Here is a 7,440-nt window from a genome sequence, read left to right on the forward strand (position 1 = left end):
TTCTATATCTAACTTGTCTGCAAAATCCTTCTTATTTTAACTTGTCTGCAAAATTCAACATTAATTCTGTCTGCAAAGTGCAGACTATTCTAATATTCCTCCAGCATTTTATATTCTGTTATATATCTAACTTGTCTGCAAAATCCTTCTTATTTTAACTTGTCTGCAAATTCAACATTAATTCTGTCTGTAAAATACTGATTTTCCTTATGCTCCCCCATCATTTTATATTCTGTTCTATATCTAACTTGTCTGCAAAATCCTTCTTATTTTAACTTGTCTGCAAAATTCAACATTAATTCTGTCTGTAAAATACAGACTATTCTAATATTCCCCCATCATTTTATATTTTGTTCTATATCTAACTTGTCTGCAAAATTCTTCTTATTTTAACTGTCTGCAAAATACAGATTTTCCTAATATTCCTCTTTCATTTTATATTTTGTTCTATATCTAACTTGTCTGCAAAATCCTTCTTATTTTAACCACGGATTTATATTACATGTAATATAAATCCGTGTTTTAACTTGTCTGCAAAATTCAACATTAATTCTGTCTGTAAAATACAGACTATTCAAATATTCCCCCATCATTTTATATTCTGTTCTATATCTAACTTGTCTGCAAAATCCTTCTTATTTTAACTTGTCTGCAAAATTCAACATTAATTCTGTCTGTAAAATACAGACTATTCTAATATTCCCCCATCATTTTATATTTTGTTCTATATCTAACTTGTCTGCAAAATCCTTCTTATTTTAACTTGTCTGCAAAATTCAACATTAATTCTGTCTGCAAAATACAGATTTTCCTAATATTCCCCTGTCATTTTATATTTTGTTCTATATCTAACTTGTCTGCAAAATCCTTCTTATTTTAACTTGTCTGCAAAATTCAACATTTATTCCGTTTGCGAAATACAGATTTTTCTAATATTCCTCTTTTATTTTCTATTCTGTTCTATATCTAATTTGTCTGGAAAATCCTTCTTATTTTATCTTGTCTGCAAAATTCAACATAAATTTTGTCTGCAAAATACAGATTTTCCTAATATTCCCCTGTCATTTTATATTTTGTTCTATATCTAACTTGTCTGCAAAATCCTTCTTATTTTAACTTGTCTGCAAAATTCAACATTTATTCTGTCTGCGAAATACAGATTTTTCTAATATTCCTCTTTTCATTTTATATTCTGTTCTATATCTAACTTGTCTGCAAAATCCTTCAACCTCTATTCTGTCTATACTTTAAAATGTATTAACTTAAAAAGTTAATTAATATTGTTTGTTTGTTATAATCATTATATTCTGTTTCATGCAATAACTTAGTGTTTTTTAATTATATTCTTTTTTTTTATAAAACCATAAATTATTCTAAAAAAAAACAACATTATAAATCTATTTTTCAAATAATAAATAGAGTTTTGCAAATAATTATAGATCTTTCTAGATGGCATTAAATCAATATAATTGCCCATTCACACCTTTTGACAAGGGATTAAACACCCCCTATATAATCTATATTGTCTGCAAAATCTAAAATCCTTCTTTATTTAACTTGTCTGCAAAATCCCTCTATGTTTAACTTGTCTGCAAAGTCGTCTGCAAAGTATACCGACCCGCAAATATGTAACTTGTCAAAATTTTGCTTTGAGGCTTTGCCTTTTTCATTTTAATTAATGGAACATCGTGCGGTCCTGTGGGCCAGCCTGCCTAATAATAAATAGTAATGTCTCACAGTCCGCCTTGTCCTGCAGGCCCTAATAACATCCGGTTTAGTAACGGTACGCAACGTCAATTAGTGACCAACAAAGATGGCAGCCTCCACGGCAGCATTTGAAAGCTGGTTAACTGAAAAACTACTCTCCTTGAATCCTGACACAGATACAGATGTTTTTGTGTCGTACATCACTGGTATTCTAGATGAAGATAGCTCTAGCGATGAAAAGAAGGAATCTATTACAGAGTTAATTGGACAAGTAGTGGTAATGATTTTGGGTATAGTTTCGGCCTCAACTTGGCTCAAGACGTTTAGACTTTCGACCACAAACTACCCAGGACGTTTAAATTTGGTCGCTAATATATTGTCCCTTTAACAAATGTGCAACATTTAAAAAAAAACAACATGTATACCAGAAGAAAATTTAATATGTAAAAGGCAAAGCCTCAAAGCGAGCTCGAGTTTATTTTACTGTAAATTAGTTTTAAATAATTGTTCATTTTTATTTTACATTTTCTGTTTAAAAATTGTCATTCGGTATTTTATACACTGCTTCCGTTTATTCTGGTTCCCCCTTTCTATTATGGTTCCCATATAAGTTTGCAGGACACCAGTCTACGCTTCCGTTTTCAATCAGAGTATATCGGCTTTTATCGTTATCTTGTAATTCGAAAAGTTGCGATGTGTCAATTTGGTACTTCAGACGGATGTTTTCAAAACCATCATCTAGCAGGTACTCGCGTTACCGTAAAGCTCTTCGAGCTCGCTACTTAACATGTCTCCTACAATTATAACTTAAACATTTCAGTAAATGAATGAATTCTATCAAATAAATGTTCTAGCCGTATGTGAGTCATGCATGGCTAGCTTATGCATACTGTATACGCTAGTCATACTGCATTTTTTTCAATTATGAAAAATGCAATGATGAAGTCAATAACTTGCACATCTTATTACTTTTTTACAAAGAATGAACAAGCCCATATTTTTTCTAAATTAAAATACTTTAGCCTCTTTTTTGGAAAAATTAACGCTTAAAATTCTGATTTTGGGAAGTAAAAAAGCTGGTGTAAGTCCGTTTTTTTTTTTAAACTGTATTATTTTAAAGACATTTTAATTGGGAAGAGGCCTTTTTTCAAAGTTATAAGTAGAAAAATCACTGCATATCCATTTATTTAATATTGTTTTACAAAATTATATCTTGTTTTGTCTTGCCACCTCTCAATCTGTCCCGTTGTTTGTCTGTCCGTCAGCATTAAGCTTGTCCAGCTTTCACAGGCTAAACCTTTGGTGGGATTTCAACAGAACTTACTTTACAGGAGTGATCAGTACCATCCTTAGTTCAATAGTTGTGCATATCACGGGCACATTTTGCTTCGCTGCACAAAGTGGCCACCATAGCTAAATAAAGAACAAATCTTGTACGCCTTTCACAGGTGAAATTACAGTTGGGATTTCAACCAAACTATACAGGAGTGATCAGTACCATCCCTAGATGTGCGCATCGCCTGCACATTCCGCTTCACTGCACAAAAGACTGTCAGAGCTAAAAAAGAAAAAATATTGTCTGGCCTTCACAGGTCAAACTACTGTTGGAATTTCAACCATACCTGACAGAAGTGATTAGTACCTCTCCGTCTGTCCCGCTGTTTGTCTGTCCGTCAGCATTAAGCTTGTCCAGCTTTCACAGGTTAAACCTTTGGTGGGATTTCAACAGAACTTACTTTACAGGAGTGATCAGTACCATCCTTAGTTCAATAGTTGTGCACTTCGCTGGCACATTCTGCTTCGCTGCACAATATGGACACCAAAGCTAAAAATAGAAAAATCTAAATAAGTTATCCGGCCTCAAACTGCTGGTGGGATTTCAACCAACATTTACAGGAGTGATCAGTACTATCTCTAGTTGTGCACATCCCCAGCATGTTCCTTTTAGCTGCACAAATGGACGCCAGAGCAAAAAAAAAGAAAAATCTTGTCCAGCATTCACAAGTCAAGCTGCTGTAGGGATTTCAACGAAAATTGCACAGAACTGTTCATTACTATCCGTAGTTGTACATATCATGGCACATTCTGACTTGCTGCACAAATTTGCCACCAAAGATATAAATAGAAAAATCTTTTCTGGCTTTCACAGGTCAAGCTGCATGTTGGATTTCAATGATAAGTACCATCCTTAGTTGTGCATATCACCAGCAAAAACTTCACAGGAATGATTAGTACCATCCTTAGTTGTGCATATCACCAGCATGTTTCTTTTTGTTGCAAAAAATGGCTGCCAGAGCTATAAAAAGAAAAATGTTGTCATGTTTTCACAGGTCAAACTGCTGGTGGGATTTCAATGAAACATAACATGAGTGATCATATTACCATCCCTAGGTGTGCATATCGCTGGCATGTTCTGCAGTGCATCACTGCACAAAATGACTGTCAGAGCTTAAAATGGAAACAATCCTGTCCAGCTATCACAGGTTAAACTGCTGTTGGGATTTCAAGCAAAATTCAGAGGTCTGGAGTGACCATACATAGTTTTGGGAGACATATGTTTTTGTGACAAAAACCCTTCTATTTCATTTTAAAAATGCTGTATAACTAGCCTCAACAGTGGTTATAGGCTATAGTGATTTTTTTCCCTGTATTTTACAGCCGAATAAAGGCTGTTTCCCCTAGCTCAAAATAGGTATATTTTCCCCAAAAACATTTAATATTTTCTACTGTAATGCCCTGTGCACTTCTTTACCAGAACCATTACTAAACAGCATCTGACTTATTATATCAGCTAGAAGAGTTAGACAGAAAGCTGTCCCTAGCCTCTGCTGTGTACCATGCATGTTAAATTGAATTGAAATTAAGATTTTTATAAAATGTGTGGGTAAATTCCATTCTCAGTTGTTGGAATTTGATTTTCCCCTTTTCTGATTTATCGCGCTACAGAAAGCCACAGGTTGTTTTGAAAATTGGAAAAAAAGTCACTGGGCTATTGGTACATGACTCAAGTACATGTAATGATGTATGGCTAGAACTTTTGTTTAGCAATACTGGCAGGTACATCTAGCCACTGCCTAATTTATAAATGTTATGTTACAGTTACAGAGCATGGGAAAGCTGAAAAACACTAAAAAACAAAAAGACTGAAAAACAATTGAAATAAAGAAATATAAGGATTTAATTAAATTCAGTTATTCTGTTGAAGTATGTAAACAATTTCTTGTGTATAATGATTTGATGAAATTATTTTGATTATAGAAAGTGGCTATCAGTTCAGGCTATAAGCCAAAAGTTCTAGCCGTACAAAAACACTATTACCATAATAGAGTATCATATTCCTTCTTTTTTTTTTCGCATAAAAATTAAAATTGTATGTACTACTTTTAGGAAACTCTTCTGTGAATTACACTTATAATTTACGGCGAAAATTAAAATATAATGTCAAATTCAAATATATATATAATATTATATCTTAATAATATTATGCATGTTAAACTTTCCATTTTCTATACTGTGGGGGTGTACAACCTAGTTCAGTTCCAAAAATGTTAGATGGACATGTCCATTTATTATTATAAATAAGAATTTCAGAAGTTAAGGGCTAATTGCTGCTATTAATGAGAAACAGTTAGCAAGGTGTTATATTTATCCAGAGACATAGATAACTATGTTATCTATGTCTCTGATTTATCATAAAAATGCTTTACTCCAATAAATCTTTGAAAGCTTTAAAGAATACTCCAATTCTATGAAAATACTTAAGAAGTATGGGTCAGTTTTGACACACTGTACTTTAGTTCATAATTATGAGACATATAAATATGGCTAAATTAAGCATCAGCAGTGGTTAAGGTTACCACTTACAGTTACCAGTATAAGAATGATTTATATCAAGAATGATAAAAAGAAAACATTCTGCTGATTACACTGTCCACCAACCTTAGCCTGCTAACAGGAACTGATTCTACACACCAACCAGTGCAGACCAAGATCAGCGGGCACTTCTTTCTTTCATATAATTTTTATTATTTTGATTTTTTTTTCCAAAATAATGATGAAAATGGTTTTGCCAAAATTGAAAGATACAAAATGCATTTAGCATGGTTAGAAATATGTACGCATATTTGTTGTCAGATTTGAAAACTAATAATGGTTTGGGACAGACCTGGGGATGATTACATTGATCAGTAATTGATTTAATTACAATTACTTTCAGATGTTATTGTAATTGATTACAATTGATTACTCAGATTTGCCTCTGTAATCAATTAAATTACAATTACTTTGAGAAAGTAATTGATTGATAATTGATTACATTCCATGTATAACTATAAACAAAAGTTTCTTTATGCTATTTAATATATACATTATATACACAAAGGATTTCCAGCTCATCAACAGTCATCATTTTAACACACTTTTAGTAAATGTCACATCACTTTATCATATTTTAGCATTGCACTTTAGCATCATAAGTTCATGAAACTGTCTGTCAGTCAGACTGCATCTATAAGACGGAAAATTTTACTCGCAACACTAAACAAACGCTCTACAGGGGCCAATGATGCAGGGATGGTCCTCAGTCTTCTTGGTGTAGGTTTCATAATGAACTCAGTCTCCCTGCAACAGAAATATTTAAAGTGTCAATTGTACAGTATACTGTATACAGGTGTTAAAACAGGTGTGAAAACAATAATTTTTTATATGGGAATTCAAAGAGACAATAGACTTTACAAAGAAATTATCAGTTTTTTTTACAAACACTTCAATGGTACAACAGTATCCATTATAATATAGACACATTGTCTATCACCTTACAAAATAACTGTTGCATATAATTAAAATATGGTAATATGCATCTGACATAAACTCTAGAATATACAAAGTAAAGAAGTTATCTACATTGTTTGAAACTTTTTAAAACATGGTTTAATCAAAATATTTGAAACAAAATTTAACATACCTTTATGTGGGTAATGAAATTTGAATGTGACTTAGTGTTTCCATTTATCTTCTTAGGGCACAATTTGCACTGTGCTGTCACATTTCCAGATGTTTCTTTAGAAAATTCATAGACATCATAAATCCAATGATTTGACATTTTGGTTAGAATACCAGCCAAACAATGATGTCTATCTTTCAGTTAGAATTTGGTTAACTGTATGGATTAAAACTTATTTCTTCATTGTGAGTGATGTCTTAAAATGTCTCACTTGATATTTTACTACCTTAGTTAAACTGCAACATGTGAAATAAATCATTTGAATTTCAATAGTTTCACGCAAAATCTGAAATCAATATCAATCAAATTGTAATCATAATTACAGACTGAATTTGTGCTGTAATTGATTAATTACAATTAATGTAATCAATTTTGAGCCAGGTAATCAATTACATGATGATTACAGTGTAATCATGTAATCAATTAAAAAATCGAAGATTACGATTAGTGATTACCCCAGGTCTGGCTTGGGAAGGTACAAGACTTACATGTACAGTTATGATAAACTTGCACAGAAGAATGCTTTAGTATAACCAGAATATATCATGTTTTTTCTCCAATTTTATAGGAGGATGGTCAACAATATGCTTGTGATGAAATATGTGATAAATGGGAAGAAATCCATGGATCTAAATCACAGGAAAATGAAAAAGGTCATTCGGGTATGTAAAAGTACATTCTTGCATAATATCATGCACAAAGGTACACATTATAAAGATAAAAAAACGTGC

Source organism: Ruditapes philippinarum, unplaced genomic scaffold, assembly GCF_026571515.1.
Source record: "Ruditapes philippinarum isolate M1 unplaced genomic scaffold, ASM2657151v2 ctg11871_1_1_1_1, whole genome shotgun sequence".
Classification (NCBI taxonomy): domain Eukaryota; kingdom Metazoa; phylum Mollusca; class Bivalvia; order Venerida; family Veneridae; genus Ruditapes; species Ruditapes philippinarum.